We start from the raw sequence: 24,966 nt of genomic DNA, 5'->3' as shown, positions 1-24,966 counted from the left end.
TAGCTTAATCACAATTACAAACACTGCTACAAGTGTTTGTAATTGTGATTGAGTTGCGTTGCCCGGTGCTAACTAGCAACATTCTGTCATGCTGACATGAGCCATTAGTCCTGCCCTGGCATTGCAGACATACTGTACTCTAAATTAGGCCTATTATTAAATCATAAGCAGCTGCCGGGCTGCTTTCACTTCCAATTTACAGCGGTTCTATATTGCAACAGTTCAGCTGCCTGCTAACTTTAAAACACGTCACACCCCTGCACTCCGTGGTTAGTGTGTGTTTACAGCAGCAACTGTCGAATGTATAACGGTGACGCAGAAAGAACTGCTTAAGAATATGTTCATTCTCAGAGCAGGTTGATTCAAAGAGATTTAAATTGCCACAATGCTCACATCTTAATGTTTCTTGTCACTCCTCTACAGAAACAAATAGTGTCAGAAACAATACAAACCTGCACACTGTTATACAGTACATTGCAACTCTGAGGTAATCGGTTATGATGATATATTTAACTACATTATGTTTCGTAGGTTTATTACAGGTTTTTAATGACCTGTCCAAAAGAGATGCGTAAACTATGTTACTATGCAAGAAAAATAGGAGAGGAGACAAAACAAGGTGCTAGCTCTCATTCAAAGTGACAGTCACTCACTCCATCCATCTAGTCAACCAGCTCAAAGGAATGAAGGCCTGATAGGCAGTGATACTACATTAATGTGTTTATAGATTATTTCAGGGTTAATAACTCGATTCAATGTAAAATCATACACTGTATTTAAAGCAGCTGAAACCACAGAGCTTTTAGGCCCATTGCGTTCATCCTCAGCCTAAGCAAATCTAATTAAACTGAATTAGCGCTTCCATTAAAAACAAAATAAAATCAAGCCCTTAAATACCTCCAAACTCATTGTTTATTTTTGAGTGATATAACAGCAGGTTCCAGAGTTCTGGTGGCATATCTTTTTGACAATTCAAATATACAGTAACATGGGTGTACGTTGCTATTATGGTGTTGTCTGCTGCCATGACCAGACCAGTCTTAAGACAGAATGTATTGATGAATCTAAGACATTAGGCATCACTCTAGATTTGAATCTGGACATGAGTTGAAGTACATTTCTGTAAGAATATTTTATTTTAGGATCTATGATGGTGGGTACTGAGCATATTAAGGCTGCAGAACATGCAGGAATTCATTTGACGCAAACACAAACGCTGACCTGAATAACACACTTCAAACAACATAGGAGGCACCGATGTTGTGTTTGGTTGAAATGAAAACCTGCAGACTGTTAGAGTCACAGATCACTGATACCCTCTGTTTAAATCCCATCTGACAGCAGCAGAGCCTGGGGAGGACCACGTGTTTGTAAACAGTGACGTGCACTTCCACTCCACCACCATGCCACTGCAGTGGCGCTGTTGAACCACCGGCTGCAGCCAGTATCCTCTGTGTTGACAGTGTGGGAGAAAAGAGGGAGATGGGGGATGGGAGGATGGTAGAGAAGAAGGGAATCTCTGTCTCTGCTTTTCTTTTCTTCTCTTCCCTCTCTCTCGCTCTCTCTCCCCCCTGTTTCTCTCTCTCCCCTCTCCCCTGTTTAACTCAGACTGCTGCCAGTGGCAAACTGGGCCCATACTGTAAATCTTAAATCAAATCACGGCTCAAAGGGTGGGGGTGGGGGGGGGGTGGGGGGGGTAGTCTTCCTCCAATTCAGGCAATTGTATCATTGTTATTTTAGGAATTTAACTGCATAACAGCTGTTTGCAAAAACGCCAGTATCACCTATGCTGGTAATTGATAATTCATGTTGTGTTCTACACTGGTAGCCAAGGCTAATGCCAGTTGTTTTCTTCTAGAGATTGGTTATGTGATAGGAGCCTCACGAGTCTGCAAAGGCTACATCGTGACTAACAACAAACAATCACCAAGCGGTTATGAGTGTCTACGTCATTGTTTCCAAACATCACAGTTTCTACCCGCCCTGACTATAACGCTGCCCCGGAGTTTTCAACTTAAAACAAGGCCCAGAGAGTTTTCAATCTCCTCTGTATTACCTGCTACAAAACCCTGGAGGAGAGTGGACACCAAGCATGTCTATAGTCAAAGGTTCGATGCATTTTGGAGAGAACAAATGTATTAGTATGGATGTAGCCTGAGTGAGCCAAAGTGAAAACATATTGGAAGAGAGGGGGGGGTGGGGTCTGTGCCTCACAATATGAAATCAATATCAAGTAAAGCAGATTTGTCTTGGGTTACCAGCAGGCATTTATAATTCATTCGCTTAAGCCCACCCCAAGAGGTGAAGTGATGATGTACGTGCAGACATTTAAGTCTACAGGCAGGCACACAGCTGTTTTCTTTGAAGGGTGGAGGACGAGGGCTGCTTGTTTTCAGCAGGCTTTACATTTAGAACTGCAGCTCCCGGAATTTAACTGTGCACACACTAACAACAGACGGCTACAGCTCAGGTGGGTCGGTTGTCCATTAACCCGAAGGTCGGTGGTTTGATCCCCTGCAGTGCCCATGCCTTGGGCAAGACATGGAACCGGGAATTGCCCCTGACGGCTGCTCCATCAGTGTGTGAATGATATGTGTTAGAAAATGTGCTGCATGAAGGTGTGTGTGAATGTGACTTGAGCTTTGAGTGGTGGTTAAGATTAGAAAAGCACTTTGTAAATACAAACAATTGACTATTACAAATATGTGTTTGAACTCTGGGCCGTGCTCATTCAAACCACAACACTTCTCTCTAGTAGCCTGGAGGGCAACAAACAAACACACATGCACTAACATACAAATGCATTTAAACTAATTAGACACTGCTTAACACTAAACAGTGCTCTCTAGATGGACCCAGTGAAAATTCCTTTTTTTTTAGTTAAAGCATTACTTAAAATGTTAAGAGCAACATGAACAGTTACATCACATACTTTACATACCTGACACCACTCGTAGTGAGTTTATCTGCCGTGTAAGACTGTAAAACTCTTTCAACGATGACTTTGGACACACAAGTGTTAACTGTTGTCAGTGGATTCTTTGCTTCACTGGTTCCCTGCCTGCTGAGTCAATCCTAATAACTAACCAGCAGTCTGCAGATTAGCAGGCGTCTGGTCGAAGCACAAACAGCAGGTGAATGAATGTAATGAAATGTATATATTGATAGTGTCTGCTCTCTCTGTAGAAAGCTGTTTTTTAAAAAGGTCTACGTTGAAAGTTGAAGCATCCAGCACTGACAGTCCATAGCTGTTTGTATTTCTTCAATCAATTGTTCTGCGTTTGGATTTCTAGAAATGCTCAAGATTGTTTTATTTTCCATTTGGGCCCATATTTCAAGAATTATTGTCAAAAGTGTTGCCAATGCATTTACATTAGGAAAGCAGAATTGGCCAATGCTTTTGAACTCAAACACTACTGATGTACTTGCAATGTGATTATACCGTAAGTATCCGCCTCAATTATTCATTGGTATCAGTGCTAGTCGAGCTCCGCCAAATATAAATAATATAAATACTGTACATGCTTCTCAAGGAGCATATATTTTTGAACAAGGTTACAATACCTCAACAAAGCTATGTATTGATTTTATGTGAATGAAAATTTTATATAAAAAAAATATTTAAGCCTTAAAAGATGCTGCTGCCTGTAAATGAGCACTTTATCTTCGACAGTGGTAGGTGTATGCCATGAAACGGAGGAAGGCCACACGCTGCATCATGAGTGTTCCTGTCTATTGCAGTCTGTGATATCTTCCATTTAGATGGCATGTTCTTTGAAGGCTCTCCTGCATGGATATATAAAGGAGGCCCAGGCTGTGATGTCTGCTGCTGTCGGTCTCCTCTGCCGGTGGAAATAGGGCTCATTCCCACTGAAAGGATTTGTGAGAGCTGACAGTTTGGCTGTTTTTTCAGAGCAGCAGAAATAAATCACGGCAGTGGGGGTGGAATAATTCAGGACAAAATCTTATTTTCCATAGCATTTCATTCCTCAATGCATCAAATTCCCCGGTTGCCCAATGGAGCCACAAATGAAAAAAAAAAAATATCACTAATAATGTTGCCACAGGTAGAAAAAAGGGACAGAGATGCTGTACTTTCAACCTGCAGTAAACCATGGGTAGGATTTGGCAGTAATGGGATAACATAATCACATTGCAAGTAAATCAGACAAGACTGCATTTGAAAAAAATAAAAAGTATATTTAGATTAACATTACATTGTCAAGGATTATATGATATCACTTTGATTGTATCTTAAACAATACACACCTGCACACTGTTATACAGTACATTGCAACTCTGAGGTAATCGGTTATGATGATATATTGAACTACATTATGTTTCGTTTCTTACAGGTTTTTAATGACCTGTCCAAAAGAGATGGGTAAATTGTTACTACGCAAGAAAACTACAAGGAGACAAAACAAGGTGCTAGCTCTCATTCACTCACTCCATCCATCCAGTCAACCAGCTCAAAGGAATGAAGGCCTGATACGCAGTGATACTACATTAATGTGTTTATAGATTATTTCAGGGTTACATAACTTGATTAAATTTAAAATCATACATGCGTTCAGCTTCAGCCTCAGCAAATCTAATTAAACTGAATTAGCGCTTCCATTACAAACTAAATAAAATCAAGCCCTTAAATACTTCCAAACTCATTGTTTATTTTTGAGTGATATAACAGCAGGTTCCAGAGTTCTGGTGGCATATCTTTTTGACAATTAAAATATACAGTGACATTTCCAGGGTGTACGTTGCTATTATGGTGTTGTCTGCTGCCAATTTATTAAAATGATTGAACTTTTTTCATGAAAGCTAATGATATTAGGGTAATGTAAAGCTTGTTTGACAGACAGGATGTATTTAACAGGTGCTTCACATTGTCTGCAGCAGCAGTCTCTCCAAACCAGCCTCCATTTCTAGTAATATCACTTTGACAATAAAAGGGCCCGACGCAAGAATTGTTGTACAAACCAAAAATAAAGCTGCTCTCATCCACTTAACACTCAAATTTCCTTCCCTGTTAGATCACTAACACTGCAGAAAAGGTGTGGGTGGGTTTCGCTCAGGTTTTGCTTCCGCTTCAAGTTTGTTTTGACCACTTTCTATGCAGAGCTCATTTGCTTATTTGCATCTCCCACAGTAGGGTGGCTGATAATAGTAGCAATAACTTGGCACATCAGCTAACATCAGCAGATTTTTATTCTAACACATTGTTGTAAGGGTTTATGTATTTGACCAATTATGTTCTGCTGTCTATCAAAGCAAGTTAGTCATTTTCTGCTGCTAGGTTTGTTTATGGTAACTTTTCTAATGTTGTTTTGACTGATTTCTGATAAAGTCATGGAAGTTGAGTTCCATTGTGGGTCATGTGGGTCCCAGGTTTTGGTATTAAACATAAATAACTAAGCTTCCGTTAGCCAACTCAATAATGCTACTCAGGCCATCAAGCATTGCAAATGAACCTTGATTCTACAACTGAGGAACCAAATGATTAATACTTTTAACATAAATATTGATTTTTTTCAGCTACTTCCAATTGAAACTCAAACTCAGATTAATAGGTAAAATCAAAAAGTTTTAGAGTTACAAAGATTCTGTAAGCTTGAGTCAGGGCCTTCATAAATTCTGCATTGCAGTTGTTTAGGGAGCAATGACAACAGCAGTGAACCACTCTCTGCGTGAGGCTCACCCCTCCCCCTGTCCAGGGCTCGGCATACTGGACTCGTGGAGTGGCAGGTTGCATTGGCAAGCCTCTCTCTGCCTCACATGGCCTATGTGAGGTCAGCGAGGTTAGCTGTATGTCATGACAGATGGTAGCATGTCAGCGTTGCCAGCTAGCCTCGCTTGACGGGCAGTTAAACCTGCCGTGGGGACTCCGTGTCCACCTGACCGGAGCTGGTCAATGACGATCACTGATTCAGCGTTGGTTATCTCACCGAGAATTACTGGCTAGCTTGGATTAGAAGAGACCCTGTCTAAGTCAGAATCCCAATCACTTTAAGAATCTCTTAAGAAGGTTAAGTCTGATATGCAAGTACCAGAAACATGTCATGGTCACTGTCGATCGGCAGCTCTCACAATAGTGCCGAGCATCACTTTGATTTTAGCACAACGGGCGGCAAGTGGACATGCAGTGAGATGTGTCTAAGGTCAAACACAATTTTTTGAGAACAACGCAAAAACTACACTTAGTTACAATCAGAAACATCATGGCTAAAAATTACTATTAAAGGTCTGATTCAATGATGTCATCAAGATATTAACTGTCTAAAAACTCAAGAATGATGATACAATTTAAAAAACAAGATTTACCAAAGCCTTGTGGTAAATTACATTAACATTAGTGTGACACAAACTATAAATTGAGAGATGGCTTTTACATATTTTACACACCTTGTTTTTTTTCTGTTGTTATGAGTGGTTCTATTGTAGAAAGATGTTATCCCACATACCTTTACCTACATGTCAGAACCAGACAAACAACTATTTCCAGTGACCGACTGCAGCGAAAGACAAACAGGATGGGCCAATTTATTGACAGCTGGAGGTAGAGGTGAGCAAGGCTGTAGTCTTGGGTTAAAATAAGATGTGGTGATCTCTATTACCCCTGTAAGCACCCACTGACCCGCCAGCGCAAGACACTACTTTTAATGAGAGCAGAACAAAAATAGACTCTTTTCAGCCCGGCTGATAGATTTGTCTTTTAAGTTCCAAATGTTATGATTCAGGTACAGGAAATTCATCTAAAAAACACGTTCGCTTGTATAGAATTCAAGTGTGTAGAGTTTAAGCAGGGGGTATTAACAAATAGAGGGATTGGTTATTTATATTTGGACTAATGATCCAAAGTCAGTTTCATTGCACTACAGATTCTCTCAGGTTCAATATCATTAAACTCTGCAGTCAAGCTGTCGTTGTAATTCCAATATTTAACTGTTTTTTGCATTGCTTTCTTATTTATGCTGTTTACACTGTATTTACTATTGCTATTTTTCATATTTCTAAATGTTCTAATGTATATTGCTTATCTAATTGTTACTTTTATCCCATTTGCTGCTGCAATACAGCAATTGTCCCCCTTGTGGGAGTCAAACTAATAAAGGAGTATCTTATCTTTTAAACTTACAAGGCTAATAAAGAATCATTTAGTTTGTTTTGAACTTATTTCCAAGCTTTTTGTCATTGTTACATTTTGCTGCCCATCAAACATTTTATCTTAACTTTGCTGGCGAATTTCTTGGCTCCTCTGATGTCCATCTCTCCTCCTCTGATTGTCTATCCAGCATCGAAGAAAATGTACAAAAAGACAGCTACATAACAGACTGCATAGTTGAGTCCTGATTTTATGTACTAGTATAAAACAGAACTAGACTGCTAACTTTAGCTCAGACTCAGAGGCCCAGTCACACCAGTTGAATGTTTTAGCACATCTTTTAAAAATATGCGGAGGTAGGGGGTTAGTGACATTGTGAACACTACTCACAGGGTTGGCTGTAAAACTAAAAGCTAAATGCTGGCTAGGCGAAGTAGCAGCTCTCCAGGATTATTTCTTATTTTGGACCAGCTGTCTCTTAACTGTCTGCAAACCATTTTTTCATTTTTTTGACACCTGAAGCCAAAAACGAGAAAAAGCAGGTTTACTTATCTCCCATGAGAAAGAGCTGGCATTGCTTCTATTCCATTGGAATGACTTTCACCTCTTTACATACTAGCTTGACCAGGCCTTATCACAGATTAATTGTATCGACCATTTACATGGTGTCCAGGGATTGTTTTATGCATGTCTGTTACCAAACCTAAAGAATGTGACTTCTGTATTCCTGCAATTGATGTAGACAAATAAAAATAGGCAAATATAATCCCCTGTTTTATTACCTGAGCCGTATGTGCATTTAATCATCACCTTATCTCTCTTCATTCGTCTACAATTCTGTTTCTCTGTAGGAGAGAAAAAAAATTGGATTTGAACTTGAGGGTGAAGCAGGGACAAGCTCACTGAGGTGTGGAGGCTTTGGCTTTCTTTAGGAGAATGAAGAGGCATAGTACACAAGCTAATTTCTAGGCAAACCTCTGAACTGAATCAACACCGTGGGTTGAATCATTTTAAAACAAAGACATCTTTCTTCTCTTGTTTCAGAGTTGCCTTGTGAGAGCACCTCATTGTTCCATACTACTGCATCAATAAAAATACAGAACACCTCCAAGAGTCAGAAGTCATGTTTTCTTAAGACTCTTCACAAAGTGGAAAAGTGACACCCTGCTGACTCTCTCCTGAAACCATCAGTCAGTAAATCAAAACTCTGTGATGGTATTCTGACATTTCTATCATTCTGTCTCACTCCCATGAAAAACATTTGACACTTGCGTATCAACTTATGGGCTTAGTGTGAAATAAGAGACAAAGTTGGTAGTGAAAGGTTTCTGCAGGGCACAAACAAAATGGGTGTGTTGATGGCTTTAACAGCTCTGACTCAGACTCAGTAATTGCTCGGAATACAGCGGCCCACTAGCAAATTGAGCTTCATGCTATCCTCAGCATAAAAACAACACAATAAAAATCACACAACACAGACATTTCTGAGAGCAATATTCTCCCCTGACATCACTGTTCATTTTCACCAAAAAAAAAACTCTTCATCTGTTCCATGTTAGTATCGCAATAGAATATTTCCTGTTTGACAGTCAAAAACACTAGTTTTCGGATGTAAAATGAGAACTATGCATGAGTGCTTGTAGGCTATTTATGTAAATAACACATACGCTAGATGACTAAGAACTGCAGTGCTGATTTCTTCATGAATGAAATAAACAGGCAGAGCGTGAGGAAAACAAAGCCCTCCAATAAGGCTGACCTGACATTAAAACAGCTAGCTGCCAAAAAAGGGTGACAGCAGTAGCGTAGCCGTCACAGCAGAGCTTCTTGGTTCAACCGGAAAACCAAATCAACAGGGTCAGTGAGTCAGGCAGAATGTCCTCGGGTATACAAACGTAAACAAACATAAGCATCACCAAGGAGACCGAGGGCTTCTATGCATCCTATCCCGCATTTAACATTGCGTGCTGCTGGGGCAGAGTTCACAGGAAATCTGCAGGAGTGTGAAACAGTACAAAACAGGAAGAGAGCAGAGTTCTTCCACTGGAAATTAAACTGGAGCTATCAAAACTTTGAGGAAACCACGGGTAACTAAAAGAGTGAAAATAAACTCACTACCAATATGTTTGTTCTCCCTGAATAAAAGACACTGAGGAGGGGGAAGTGAGGCAGAGGGCACCAGGGTTTACAGGAAATGTGGTCAGAGTGTGGGGAAGCAGTGGCACTAACAAAGCTACTTGTGTGTTACTGAGACTGTCAATCAGCCTCCGGCATTTTTAAATCTATAATGTTTAGTCCGGTCAAATCAGACTCTGGTTTGTTTGCCCCCTTGGTCCAATTCATTTGGTAAATTTGAACACAGCAATCCAACAAGAAGAACCATAGAAGGAGTCTTTAACTCTGGTCGCAAATGAGTTGCAAGCGGTTTATTAGTGAGGAGAACATGAACCAATCTTGAACAGCTCCTGTAGCACGACCCAGCTGGCTGTAGATCACTCACCACAGTAGTATGTATGTATGCACCACCAGTCTGTTCAGTCAGGGCCTTGTACCATGGGCTCAGAACCTGCAACAAAAAAATATCCAATTCTCAGTTAGAGGTCTCTGTGGGATTATATGAGACACAATAAAACTGACTATAACGTTTTCTTTAAAAACAGTTCCTCTGCTTCGCCTAAAATCCGGGGTCACAGAAGAACACATTATACCTGATCATAACCTGTGGACACATCATTTATAACAGGACTCCAAAGGAAACTGCAAGGTTGATTCATGAGCGTAAACAATATAAATTATTTATGATTACACAGAACTTCATATAACTGTGGACATTGTGTTTATACAGTGCTTGAATAGAACTTTGTCCATACTATTAAAACATATCAGACAGCCTTCAATTTCTTTAAACTTTGGTGTATTTTCCTTTATGGGACGTGATGATTTTTTGCGGGGGAAGCTTTTGCAATGTTTTCAGATTATTTATTTTTGTCTTCTAGTTTTTTTATGGAGCCATGTTTTTAGATTATGCTCTGCTAGCACGTAACATTTTAATGACTGCAGCAATATCCCAGAAAAACATGCAGATCAAGGCTGCTTGCTTCAAACTCAATCTGTTATACTAATGTTCCAATAATCATTAGTTTCAAAGCCCAAACGAAATAAAACTGCACCATGTAAAAACACCTGAATCAGAATAAATAGTCCCAAATAAAATTAAATGTTCAATCTTTGCAAAAGGGTAGTAAATGGTACATGGTTTTGTATTTATATAGCGCTTTTCTAGTCTTGATGACCACTCAAAGCTCTTTACAGTACAGTTCTACATTCACCCATTCACACACACATTCATACAGTGCATCTAATAGCAGCAATTTTTTGTTCCATGGGGGGAAATTCGGGGTTTAGCATCTTGCTCAAGGACACTTCGGCATTCAGATGGGGAAGACTGGGGATCGAACTGCCGACCTTCAGGTTGGAGGACGACAGCTCTACCCCTCAGCCACAGTAGTTTAAACCGGTAGTTCAAAACTTTACCCAATAAATTATTTAATTAAGATATGATTCTTTACTTCAAGAAAGTGGTGGCTTCCAAGTAACAACTCTAGATGAACCATTGGTCCCTTGTATGGTAGTAAAATAAGAAAAAAATGACCTTTTCACACAAGTTCACCAAAAAGGCCACAAAGCCAAGATAAACAGTGGAGCTGCACAAATTAAAGATTTCCAATTAGACACATATTTTTACACCGACTGTATTTAATTACATTCCATGTAAACATTACAACCAGAGCTAATGGTCTGTCTCTCTCACTCTCACACACACACAGTAAATACACACAGCGTTTTGGTATGACAGCAAGTGTCACCACATGAAAAATAATCCCTAAATTATGCTTTGAAGTCAAAGTTTAAAAAAACCTGCAAATGTAAACCAGCACTGAACACTGAAGATACGATTAAGATACATTATGATACATTTGTTTGTCCCAAACACATGCACAGACATGCACAAGCACACTCATGCAAGGGGAAATTTAACCTCTGCTTTTAACCGGGGAGCAGATGTTGGGGGAGTAAGGTGCCTTGCTCAGGGGCACTAGACAGGGTAGGGACTTTTGGACAGATCAATCCAGGTTCGTCTTTTTGTTGTTTCTCCGTGGAGTCGAACCAGAGACCTTTTCTGCCCATAGTCCAAGTTTCTGCCACTAGTCCACCGCCTCTCCAATGCTCTTATAGTCGTTTTTAGACATGACCTACAGGTAAAATCCGAAGAATTGGCAACAGAATCTACCCGTCATTAGAGATAAAACAGGAGAAAAATTTGGATCAAGATTATAGTGACAAAATTATTACCATTATCAGTATGACCGCTGTAATGTTAAAATGTGCTGTAAATTTCATAGGGTACTGATACACATGCTATACTAATTTCACCAAATTTAACGTTGACACAATATCAATAAAAAGATGATTGTGTTGTCATTATTTAGGTCGTCAACTTGTTACATTAGGTGCAGACGTCGAGCCCAAATATTTGTTAAATACATGCAATGTGGCGATAGTGGATGTTAGCATTTGTTAGCTATGGCCAGAGATGACTAACAGTTCTCTTGCTGTTACAGCCCCCACCTGCCTGATGCTCTGTCTGACGTGTTTTTATAATACCGAACAAATGCTGTGCCTGCATCTTGGAGACTTGCTGGACAGTGTCAACCAAATCATTATTGTACAGTGTTTCCACTGGGATTGTTTTTGCGTCAATGCACTGAGGCTTGTGTGGTGAGAAACGTATGGCCTTCACTGTATCAGGGTGGCCAGCTGCCCCCCCCCCCCCCCCCCCCCCCCCCAAACAGCACCACTGCATCGAGGCGCATTACTCATGGCTGGTCAAAAAGTGACTCTGCTCCTCTGCTGTATTTAATCACTCACACACATAGAACTGGTCTTTTTAAAAACCTGCTGAATTATTCTGCAACAATATAGTTAAAACAAGTTGCGTCATGTAAAAGCTTTGAAATCAACACTCTCTGTAGAGCCTCTAATGGTTCTGTGATTCAACTCTGTGCTAATTAATACAGCTGCAGACAGAGGGGCTGGATTGCATAATAGTGCAACGTCCACTGGAAATCACTGAACATTATTTGTTTCCTAGCTCCCTAATCTTGCCCACTGCTTCCTTCCCTTTTCCCCCTGACCTTGATTCCTCCTGTGCTACATTCGCTTAGGTCCCCTTTAGTCGCACTTTCCCTGGATGCCTTTGTCTTTCCTGTCTCTGCTCCCTCTCTCGACAGTTCTGGTTAGGCTGATGCTGCAGAGCAAAAGGAGGGATAATGTTGCCACAAAGAAAGCAGTAGTTGGGTGTGACCAGAGAAACACTGAAAAGTTGCAAGTTGCTGAGGGCTTGCTAAAGGATACGAACCTGTCATAGCAGGAATGAGCAGTGTTTCCAAAAGAAGACCATTTTAAATAACTGGGTGATGTGAAAAACTTAAAGTAGTACAAATAAAAGTAATCATGAGTCATACTTATAATGACGATAGTGACATAGTTAATGAGTTGGTTTTTTATGGGGGGGGGGGGGCACTGGGGCTCGCTCACAGTAAAGGGTGGTTATCAGGGTCTAGGATTGGACCCCTGTATAGGGGAAGATATCACTGGGATGTTAAATGGTTATGTCTCTCTCCCGTTCAGAAGAATTGCCTTTTCGAAACACCTCTGCTGTTGCCGGATAACAGCTGAAAGGGAAACAGGGTGTATTGCAGTTTTTGAAGGAATGCGGACTAGAAGAGTTTTAAGGGAACTATAATAACGTTTTCCCCCAGAATAAAGATCCATCTAGATGTATTGTCTATAAAGAAACCTCTTTCAGGTATTGGTTTTGGAATGGTTGAAACAAAGTAGTATATGACAGTCTTCTTAGCTATAATGTTTATTTACTTACTCTCATATTAGCATTTAGCTTAGCTACAAGACTTGCTTGTAGCTAAGCTGCTAACGCTACCTCACTTAAGCCATTTTCAGACACGACCTGTGGGTAAAGTCCGGAAGATTTGGGCCAATATTTGTTTTCTTTCAGTTATTTTCATTTTGTTTGTTGACAGATATTTCCGTGCGTCTGTCAGTCCCCCCACTCGCAAACAGCTAATCTAGTGCTCTCATACAGAGATGAATGCAGTGGGATGGTGGTAAAATAGTTTGTAAGATCCCAATTTAACTGAGCCATTGCCCATTGCTATACCTTTATTAAAGTTCTGCCCTTTTAACATGTTACCACAGTAATTATAGTGCCCTGCTTTTAAATATGTAAAGTTTACTAAGAGGAAAGTAAACCTACATTCCAATGAAAACATCTCTGATTTGGATTTAATAAATCCAGTTTTTTCTTAAATCCCTCTTTTCTCCCATAACACACACTATTTCCCTATACATAAGGGAAGCTTATGGACCACAGGCCTTTCATTTATAACAGCCATGCCACATCATAAAGATGGGTCAGATCTGACGTACATGCTAATTCCACAAATCCACAATAAGATCAGTCTTCTGTGATGCTGGCCAATCCAAAGCCATGTGAGACCAGCTCAACTAAAGCATAGACACTATGGTATTAAGCCTGTCTCACACATAAACACATTGACTTCTAAAGCTGCACGGAGTCCAGGCAATCCTGCTAATAATGCAATACTGATAATGCAATACAATACATTGGATCCCCTGCTATTAAGCTGGAGCTAAATGCACCTCAACTTCCACTCATATTATTTACACAAGTGACACCTCATCAGAGGGGAGAGACCTTGCCTAGTAACCTACTCAATCCAAGCTACACACCTATGTGACCAATCAAATTGAAACTCTTCCATTCCTGAAATAGGTTGTGAAATAATGGCCTGAAAATAAATGCACATTATTTGTTGAGTTACATACCAAGAACGTTTTGTCACATCATAATAACCTATAATAATGGCTAAAAAACAAAAGTTAGAAGAAAAGTGAGCTTGACATGCTCAGTAATACAGTCAATAGAAGTAACTTGCTAAAGCAGAAAAAGCAGCAGATAAGCAGCAACAGAGGCAGTAGGTGCACTGATAACATCAGGCCAGTCGTCATGCTGTCATACCTGCAGCTATCAGTGGAGACTCTTCCACAGCAGAAGCAGAATCACTAATCTGAACACAGAGCTTCTTTTAGAAGCAAGGGATACCCAAGGCAACAATACTAAACTACAAGTGCTTCTGACATCAAATTGAACAAAGCTTGTATTTACATTCCAAGGAAGATTGGGGGCACTTCATTATGCTGCCTTGTGGTTTGCAATATTTTAGCTCTGTATGGACTGGTCCATCCTTAATTAAATCAAGATCTATCACACATATATGAACACATTTCTTCTATATTAATATTCAACTTTGCACTAAGCCTTCTGGTGTGTCAATAAGTGAGGACCAGTACAGTAAACAGTACAAGGTTCATATCTTTCAGTTTTGAAAGTATGCAGGGATCTTTATAGAGCAAACAAAGGTTAATGACACTTGTGTGTCTTGTTCAACAAGAAACGCTTTACAAAATAACACTACTTACATTGAATACTTAATACAAACAGATGTAAAAAGCTAACATTAGGATACATTTGAAACCTGTAACAGTTTGGGAGAATGAAAGAATAAAGACTGATTTAAGATTTAATCAGTGGTTTGGTGCAGGGTATATGATGATATAAGGCGTATGCCCACTTTCAATAATCATAGCACCCACTTCTAAGTCACCTTTAGTGCATACCATTCAGCTATTGACAGCAAGCATCATCTACCTTAGTCTGCCTCTGATTGGTTAGTTAGGATAAGAGTATCAGAGAGCCAATCAGAGGCAGAGTAGGGTGTGCCATGCCTGTGTTTAACTTTCTGGGGAAAATATCACCTACCCTTTACCTGACCTCCTGATTAAGTGAACTTATTAAAAAACGCAACACAATTCGGCCGCCAATGAAATTCAAACATAAAGAAAACCAGCCAAGCTAAAGTATTAGCAGAACCGACATAATGTAGCTTGATCATTGTTGCTAGCCTGCCGCTCAGGAAGTGATGGTAGTTCACCGACCGCACCATTCCCCACATCCCTATCCCCAGTCAGAGATGATACTGATGGTGAAGGGGTGCCCTCTCTTGAACAACTTTGAGTGAAGATGTCAAACACAGTGAGCACATTTTAAAAGCAGAATCTTGTAAAATTATGTCAATAAGATGTAATTGAGATATCTATATAGTAATATTTAGAAATGGCAGGGCTGTAAAGATACTCCAAATCCACGTTTTGTACTTAATTGTGCTCAAATTACAGGATATAATAATAAATGTAAATTGCACAAGTCTACTGTGTTCCCATTGGCTAAGACATCCCTATAAATCTCAGATTCAAGTCAAGCGACAAATCACACTCAATTGACAAAATCCAACATATGTAACTAAAAGGGTATCGCATGAAACAAGGAGTCGACAGTCCAAATCGAAAGAATCTATGCAGAAACAAATTAAACACTTAAGTGCTAGCATTAAACATGACCAAACACTATTTGCGTGGCAATTTTGCACAGTGCAGTTCCTGGTTTGTGTATTTCTGGATACCTGCCTGGCCAACACAGTTTGTAGTGTGATGAAGTTGGACTACACAGTGTTATAGGGCGAGCTCAGATCATATTCTTTGAAAGGGCAATCTACACAGCACTCATGCTGTGGCCTCACGGAAATGTACAAGACAGCTGCAATTTTTTTTAAACCAACACCACTGTTCGTCTTAATGGAGACTGAACATGAAAACCATATAACCTATATCAGGACATTCATGATATGAACCAAATCAGTCATAATAATGCCACTTTACTTGATTATCATCTGAACCTGTATCACTTCGAATATATTCAGATGAATAACCTCTAATTGTTACAGGCGGCTAAGCTGTGTACTGGCAATGTGAGACGAAAGCTGCAGTGTAAGAATAATCACCCTCATTCTCTGCAGTGGAGAGAAAGAGGGGCTGCAGGCCTGCACACTTCAAAGCCTTATGGGTAAGGAGGGGGGGGGGCACTCACCCAGCACAGACGCATTCTTTGCAGTGTTGAACTTGACCCCTGGGGTTGTGACAGACCATGTGACTGCTGTCAACTGTCTGTTTGTATGTGTGTGTGTGTGTGTGGGGGTGTGAGATAGAGAAAGAGAGAGAGAGAGAGAGATGTTTGCGCAATAAAATGATATCAAATAAGGCAATACTACACAGAAATAAAAGAGAGTGGCATTTTGAACCTTTTATACTTTGTTAACCTAGCAAATACTTCCATATCTGGTGGAAAAATATTTTCACAAAATGTTCCAGCTGAACAACACATAAAGACCAAAGTGGTGAGCACTTTGGATTTGCGAAGCCATTGGATGGCTCACTTTAAATAAGATATTGTAATTGATAACGCCATGATCAAGTATTTGTGGTAAAAGATGCAAATAGTTGGTATCCCAACTGACTTGCCCATTCACTACGAACCTAGCTCACATGATGCCAATTGGTTTGGATCTTCTTTTTGTTTGGAGATCTTCAGTATATTCAACTTCTTACGATTTTTCAATGAAATTACCTGTCGGCAATAACAAAAATCGAATCACTGAAGACATCACTGATAGCACATGAAATAAAACAATCGTAAACTTCTGTGATTGTCTAACCAACCCTTGGTGCAGTCAAAGACAGAGGTTGGGTGAATGAGGGTACTGGACAGGAAAAGGACAGGAAAAGGACTAGTCATTCACTCTAAAACTAACTAAGACCGGTCCCATTTGGCATCTCTTTGCATTGGTGTAAGAAGGAGCCAATAGTGTGTAACAATCTCTTTGATGTTTATGTTCACTAGCGCTGCCTGAGCTCAAGTTAGCTTCACAAATTGCACAGACAAGTTGCCCAGAGCTCTTAATCTCCAAAATCTCAGTTAAGAGGTTGTTTAAAACAGTAGATTTTTTTTTGAGACTCTGACTACTCTACACAAAATACAAACACAATCAACAATTTCACATCTTTCAATCTTATTAAGATTACATTGTTAACACTGAAGCTAATCCTACTACCATAGTTGTGGCTTGAAAATGTATCTAGCTATGCTTTAGATTTAGCTTCTCAATCTTACTTCATCAATGTTTTAATGTAAATGTTGATTTCTTTTATAAAAAAATATTAATTTATGTAAATGTTTTTCCAAACTCTCAACTCTGTACTAATTTTTTAGGTTGTACTTAATGGTGTTATTGTGCTGCAATGGAATGCATAGTTACTTTATGTGTCGAGAGTATTTAGGCCACAACTTTCCATCTGACTCCAGCATTACAATAAAAAAACATTGTATTATGTTCCAATGAGGGGGATTGGGCCTGAGCTATAACAGTCAAAAGCTACTTTCACAGATGCATTGCAAACTTGAACTATTCTAGACATCGCCGCAGGAGCTCTATGCCCGAAAGCAAACGTCTGAATCAGTTGCCCTGGACATTAAACAGAACCGAGTTCACAGCTCCCAAGAGCAAAGTTTGTGTAATGTCCGGTTGAGCTAATGTGGGAAAGGAGCGAGTCGAGACCAGTGAGAACGTAGGAGTGTTGACAGCACCTCTCTCCTGCACATTCTGTCCAGGAGCCACCCCTCTCCATAATCAAATTATTTTCTGTAAGTCTTTCACTGACAATCTCCAGTTGTGTGCTGCAAGTATGCGAGGGCTGCTTAGGACAATGGTCAGACCAACAGCAAGAGTGGCTTTCTGGGAATCCTGTTTATTTTGTGGAGCCATTGCTTAACTGTTTAGACAACATCACAAATTTCTTGGTCAATTTCATTTAGTAAATCAGCAAGTTACTACAGGACTTCAGACTGAGGCATTTAATTGTTTATTGCAACCACTTCTGGAGACAATGCCTCTTAATTCTATAAGTAGGTGCACGAGTGGAGACAAGTCGTCCAATCAAGGACAAAGACCATCTATTCAATTGGAAAAAATCAGATTTAATTAATTCAGATGTTAAGGTTTGGATCAGGGCAAAAGTTACCTATGAGAATGTGTCTGTGAGATAGTTATCGTCATCATACTATTGTGGGATTGAAAATATTCTAAGCCTGGCTTTAGAGGTTCAAAATCAAATGAAAATGAAAGATTTTTAAGACTCTCCTGTCCCACTACACTCACACATTTCTAATGGGGACAGTTCCGATGAGGAATCAGTACATGATCTTGCATTAAGACAAAAAGTTCACAGAAAACAGTTGCGCAGTCTAAATGGCTGTCATGGTGCAAAGAAATGAATGCCAAGTACATTCGCTGAATGTGCCACAAATGTACGACTTGATTCACCGGTAAAGCACAATGGCAACATGAAGCTAAAACTATGCAGGGACTGAATTCACAGATTGAATTTCAAAGCCTATGCCAGCAGCAGGAATCTAATAATCAGTCTGCAGAAGAGGCAGTGATGACAACAAGTTTTAACACAGCCTATCACGTTGCAAAGAAAGAGCTCCATTTCCCCACAGTTGCGTTTTAATGTTAAATAAAAATGAACAAATGTGGATCCCTCTACTGGCATCACCAAAATTATTGCTCCGGTTGGGTTCATTTTATTTCAATTCATGACTATGATCTCTCATCACCTGTCCACATGTCGAGCATCGAGGGCTGATCCATATTTGTGTGTCTCTCCATCTCATGTCAGGCCATTACCCAACTAAGGAAGACATTTTCCCTCACTGCGTTTCTTTGTCCATTTTGCCTATCCTGTTTCAATTCACAACACTGACGAGCCCTGGTTATGTAACTGTACTACTCCACCACTGTGATTTAATAAGGCCAACTAATCAATGTGTCCTGTGTAGATGACATGACTCAGCTGCCTCCACTGTAACTAACCATATTCTTGTGTCATGTGCTCATTTGTTGGCTCCGGGAAAAACAACATGAAGGACAAATTAGAAAATCCAGGATATAACAACAGTGTTCGGATTATATTTCAAAAAAAGCCTTCCGGTCACATCCAGTTCTTCACTGTCGGAATTACCAAATGAAGCTGTTCAAAGAAACGACTGACTATAAACAGACAGAGGCTGCACAGATTACTCTAACTGCTCCATTTTAAATGCTGGAGTCTGGTACATCATGGTCATTAATAGAAAACTTGCTTGCAGTGTAGTCAGGGAAATGGGCCAATGTGAGGATGGTCAACAAGCGGTGACCCTCAGCTGTCAGATACTAATCAGTTTGCCATGCATCTTTCTCAGTTACAGCATAGGAAATTGTAAAATACACAAGTCAAATACAGCCACTCAAAGCTTTCTGTTGTTTAACTTTACAAGGACTGAAAACACTGCTCAAGACCTGATGTGTGAGTCCTTATTACACTAATTCACCACAACACTGTAGGAAACTGATGGCATTTGATGTTGCTTGTATTATTTTACTTCTCCTAAGATAAGATATTACCCATTGATGCCACTGGAGTGGTTTGTGTTTACAGAAACAGATGCCGGTACTGATTTGTACATGATATTAGCAACCTCATTTACTCCCATCATTCCCTCATGTATTCTGACATCAATGATTGGTTGGTGTACTAAAGGCACCGTTTGGCTTGGAGAATGTGATTTTTTCTCCTCTCGGCCACTGAGATCCACTAGAGGACGGACATAAAAGTAGAAACATCTTTCATCCGGCTGCAATATAATACAACAGACTTATGGTCTACAACCTAAAGCACTAGGTTTTAAGAACAGAAGTCTCTTTTGCTGGTTTTTTTAATTAGATTATTATGATGTTGCCATGTAAACAATTTGATGTGCATATGGTGAATATTATTCCACTTAATACAGGCCCAAAATGTACTAATTTGAATAAGTAAATTATTTACACTGTCCCTTTTTTAACCTAATTCTACAGAAACATTGCTGTGTGTATTTTCTCTAAGAATTATGGCCATCCCGAGAATAATTGGTCATATACATTTGGGTCTTTCCCATTACTTTGAACAAGAAGGTCTTTTGGACCACACTTGTAAGCATCTCACGTAAGTTTACCAGGATCAAAACTGTGCTTGCCTGATAATAACTAATGTTAATTATTGGTGAATAATGTTGGATTACTATTTCATATGTTTTGGGGATAGTTGTGGTATCATGTATGTAATATGCTCTGACAGGAGGTGAAGCAGAGACATGTGAAACAGCTAAATGCTACAAGACAAACAGCCAAGACTTTCCAAGACAGACATGAGGTCTTTTTGGAGATGGTATTTTATAATATGTTTTCAACTCTGGAGGCTCCTTGATGTCAGGGACTGTTTGGGTGTGATTAAGCACCCAGACAGTAGTTTACAATATAGCAAGCCAGATTAATTATGATTAATGTTGCTCACTGAAATTAAGTTATGTGCTAAAAGCTTCAACAGTGGAGCAGAGTGGGAGCCCAGCACATGCTGCATATAATTGACCAATTAATTGGTCGGACCTTTCTTTATCAAACAACCCACATTACATGTGCAGGTGTGACCCTGTTCTTGATGAAGGTCAGCGAAGATGCACACATTATCTGGTGTACATTGAGAATTGGGTAGACAGAGGCAGCTGTAACAGCACAACAAAGACCAGGTTATAGGATAACTACGCCGTTGTCTCCCTGTATTGTTCCCAGCAAATCATCAGACGCCAGTAAATAATAAGGGCCTAATGTATAATCATTTGTGACATAACAACAACCATGTCGTAACAATTAACTAATACAATACTAAAAAAAGTCAGGACTATGCTCATGACAGCACAAAAACAAAACAAATAGAGGCAATATCCAGGGATACGTATCCCCTCCAGACTCAATGAATTGGATTTTTGTTTCTGGTAAAGAGGCATCTGAATTCAGTCAAAGCCAATTAGCTCCTGTACTAACTACAGCTCCACTGTCTTGCTTTCTGCAATATATAAATGGATAGTGCCTTACTTGCATAATTTTTCAAGAGCTGACAAAAAAAGAGGGAGAGTCTCTTCAAATACGAAAGATAAACAGGGCCTATAGTTGTTCCTGAGACAATCTGAGCATTCATCTAATGAAGATGTATCAACAGCTGCAGATTACGTATGCCAGTGGCCACATAAAAATACTTGTTTTATGTTTGGCAGCCGTCCTTGCTTGACACACTGAGTCAACCTCAACATACAGGCACAGCAGACCAAAGTACGTGTTGCATAACATATTCTGCCAAATGTTGCACTTTAATACACCGCTACGGGGGGCTACACATTTGGTGTGCACCTGTGCAGGAGAGGTTTACTGCCCAGTAGTCACTGGTTCCAATCCAGAAACAGCTGATTAAACAGACTCTTCATATGATCACATGAAAGCCCAAATGATAAGCAGTGTTTTCACTTTAGTGGGGGGGACGTGCAACAGAAATAGTGATAAGGGCCAAATAAAACCATTCATTCCTGAGAAACTTAAAAAAGCTACAGATACTGGCAGCAGATGTTGTGCTTCTGTGTTTACGTTAAAGCCCACTAAAAGACTGTTAACTGATACGAATACCAATGCTTTAGAAATCCACTGTTGGTCAGTCTGGCACTACTACAAACAGAGTCCAACCAAATCACATAAACAGAAGCTATTTTTTGTCTTTGGCTGATCAAGGGTTTTTGTGTGATGCTGCTCTCCAAGGCATTCCAATGATTTAAATAATGAGCTAGGCGCCTCTAAGACATCAGGGCACATCCTCATACATTACCATTTACATAACCCACTTTACATATTAGCCGCAACATCTGATCAGAACCAAGTAACAGAGGCTATAAAGAAAGCAATCATTGAGGCAACAGGCTACTACAATGTATCATACAGAATGGGATCTGTGCCAATGTTCCAAATTATACGACTTAGATTTCAATGGATGCCTTCAAATGCCCTAACCTGATTAGCATGGCTCAACTGAGCCTATACTACCAACCTTTTCCTTCCTTGCACAGATACTGGCCTATCTGGGACTGGTACATTGTGTCATTGAGTTGAGCTTCACAAGGTTGGCAAGTGGCCCTCCTGGGTGTGCGTGTGTGTCTGTGTGTGTGTGGGTGTGTGTGTGTGAGTGTCTGTTCACCCCTCCCCCACATCACCCATGGCTTTGGAGCAACCAGCTGCACTGCACTCTAGTAAGCTTTGAATGAGATTTGACACAAAGGTAATAAAACGATATGAAAGTGTTCACTGCACTCTGGCACATTTAGGGGATCTACTGTACACTGGAGACCATAATCAAAACCAAACAGCCACATTTGTTTATAATGAAACAATAACTATAGACTTGTAAAGCACAACTCCACAAACTAGCCACTACAACTGGGGCACAAATTCCTAACTGTGCAGTTTCACTTTTGATTTATGAATGCTGTTATCCTGCCGCCTGCTATACCAACACTTACATGGGGCCACTTATACATGAGGTACAAACTAACCCAAAGTAGATGAGGAATAAGGGCATGGATTAATACTGTCCAAAGCAGGATCTAAAGTAACCAAAAATAAATAGCAGAGTAAAAAGTTCACACATAACAGTTCATTGTGTGTTCCAGCCAAGGGAGTGTGTAGAGCCGATGTGTCCACTGCTGGGGTGAGAGATCCCAGCCTGGGATCCACAGGAGTTGCAGGAGGAGGAAGGGCGCGATCACAAATACAAACCACGCACGACAAACTGCCCTGTGAGCACATGCACGCCGGGCGCGCGCCCCCTCACTCGCTGACGCTGCCCATCCCCCACCCGGAGAGAAAACACACAAACACACACAAACACACGTCCACAGCGGCACCGGGACGCGCGCACGGCCGGTGTCTCAAGGCAGCGGGCACCGGTGCGCGCGGGGGCATCATTTATAATGGCGGTAATAAGGCAAAATGGCGAGAAACACTCACCAGAAGCTCCAGATCACACAAGGGGGGTGCCTGCTCCTCTGTGCTCCTAATATGGGATCTCCTCCTCCTCCTCCTCCACCACCGCTGCTCTCTGCCTCGGATTCAACCTCGACCGAAGCGTTATAACGGCCCGCAGAGCCGGCCAGCCGCTGCCGGGGGTCCCCAGTGAGCGGTGTGAGGGGACACGCGGGCACATAGAGCGATAGATCCCCAGGAAGAGGCGCTGGATGGACAGTGGGTCTCCGGATTGTAGCTTTGCTCGCTAGTAGAGAAAAGAGCCAAACGGTTCAGTAGCAGCCAGCGGCTCCAGACTGAAACACAGCAGCTGACCCGCCAGGCGAAAATGAGGCAGGCCCCGGCTCCGCTCTGCAGGAAGCGCGCTCCACTCACATAAACATCAAAATGGGTGTCGCAGTGTGGAGGAGGGTGGTTGGCTGGGGTTGGCGGGAAATCAACAAAACAATGTGCAGATATACAGTTAACGTTCATTTGACGCCGGTACGATTTCCCAACCCCCACATTATGATTAGTAAATAGCTATTGGAGGTTATGGAGGTTAAAGCGACCTGAAGAAAGACGTTTTTTGGTTATTTATTTGAAGGCGTTACATCACAATGTGTAATGTTATTGCTTACATTTGATATTGGGACTTATTTAGTGTCTTGACAGATAGAAGTGGTTGATAATGTTGAGTGTGAATGGAGTAGTGGTGTTAATTATGAACACTATTGTAGGAATAGTGTAAATCTAGGAAATTCCCAAACAGATCAAAGCTTTTATTTAAAAAAATACTAAGTAGTCATCTATGTTTTGTTTCTTAACTACTGTTTAAATCTCGTTCATTTGTTCTTTTATAGTTCTGTTAATGTGTAGGTTGGCCATTATATTCAGTGTCTGTCTTCCTAAGGGGTCAAATGGTAAGGATTATAGGTGGAAGTACAGTGGGCGTTTTATTTTGCAAGCTGCATTTCCCTCACTTTTGTGAAGTGAACTTCCTCTTTGCTTCGGACTTTCCTTGGGAAGGCACTGAGCCTACAGTATCGCACGGGTGAGACCGGGAAAGTGTTATTTCTTCACAATTACAGATGATGAGAGCCAGTTTGCCAGAGAAATTCTGTGAATGTCCTGTCCTCTGTTACTGCTGTTGCTGTGGCCGTGAATAAATCGCTCAAAGATACTTTCCAGGGAGTGTGTCTGTCCTTCGCCTACAACACAACGCAGAGTTAGATCGTTACATGAAGAAAAAATTGTGTATTTTTTTATTTTTTGGTCACGTTTTTATGCTGCACTGTATCTTTCTTTCAAATCCCAAACCACAATCGCAGTAATTAAAAGTTCTAACAACTAGGACACTCATGTGCTTTACAGTGAACATAGAAACTCTTCACTTACATGAGCTGAGCTAAGGGAAATCATTTTGGCCTGGCTACTATCAACTGAAATGCAATTCAGTTCTGTCGTTCATCAGCTATTATTGGTCATAGTGTTTTCAATCAGCACTGAACTCAGTGCTCTATAAATTTCACTTATATCGGAAAGGAAAAGCTGATTCATTGGAATGAGGCCTATCTTTCCACTGGGGAAAACCATATCACACCATATTATAGCTGGTTTGCATTTTTCAGCTTTTAGTTATGGCAGAGTTCATATTTATTTTTAGTATTAAGGGTCTTTTTGACATATTTATACTTAACTTAAAGTGGACATGGGTGTGTTTTTAATGAAACAATGGTAAATTGCAAGTGGCCCAGCCATCAGTTGGACGTGATGGTGGTAGAGGCAGGAAGAGCAGGAGGCTGTCCAGCCATCTGCAGATGTAAACAATGAAATAGAAGAGTCAACTAATCATGCCTGCCTGTATGCATTAACTAAAAGCATATGCTCATCAGCACACACACACACACACAC

At 40.5% G+C, this 24,966-nt stretch overlaps 1 protein-coding gene across 2 annotated transcripts in view; it reads right to left on the bottom strand.

Annotated features, from left to right (window-relative positions):
• tbl1xr1a (TBL1X/Y related 1a) overlaps positions 1 to 23,372 on the bottom strand; it is a 37,823-nt gene extending 14,451 nt beyond the window's left edge. Inside the window, exons 1-2 of one of the 2 annotated variants that reach the window (XM_061077624.1) lie at positions 23,059 to 23,372; positions 9,603 to 9,668 (exon numbers count right to left, since the gene is read on the bottom strand). The gene's annotated coding sequence lies outside the window, so the exon portion shown is untranslated. Of the gene's footprint in view, positions 1 to 9,602; positions 9,669 to 22,702; positions 22,722 to 23,058 lie in introns of those variants that run through there. The other variant, XM_061077625.1, reaches the window with a different exon arrangement.
• Positions 23,373 to 24,966: the final 1,594 nt, after the last annotated feature.

Source organism: Limanda limanda, chromosome 9 (genome assembly GCF_963576545.1).
Source record: "Limanda limanda chromosome 9, fLimLim1.1, whole genome shotgun sequence".
In the NCBI taxonomy this organism is placed as follows: domain Eukaryota; kingdom Metazoa; phylum Chordata; class Actinopteri; order Pleuronectiformes; family Pleuronectidae; genus Limanda; species Limanda limanda.
The sequence above is the reverse complement of the archived record's forward strand: the minus strand, read 5'-3'. Positions and strand labels throughout refer to the sequence as shown.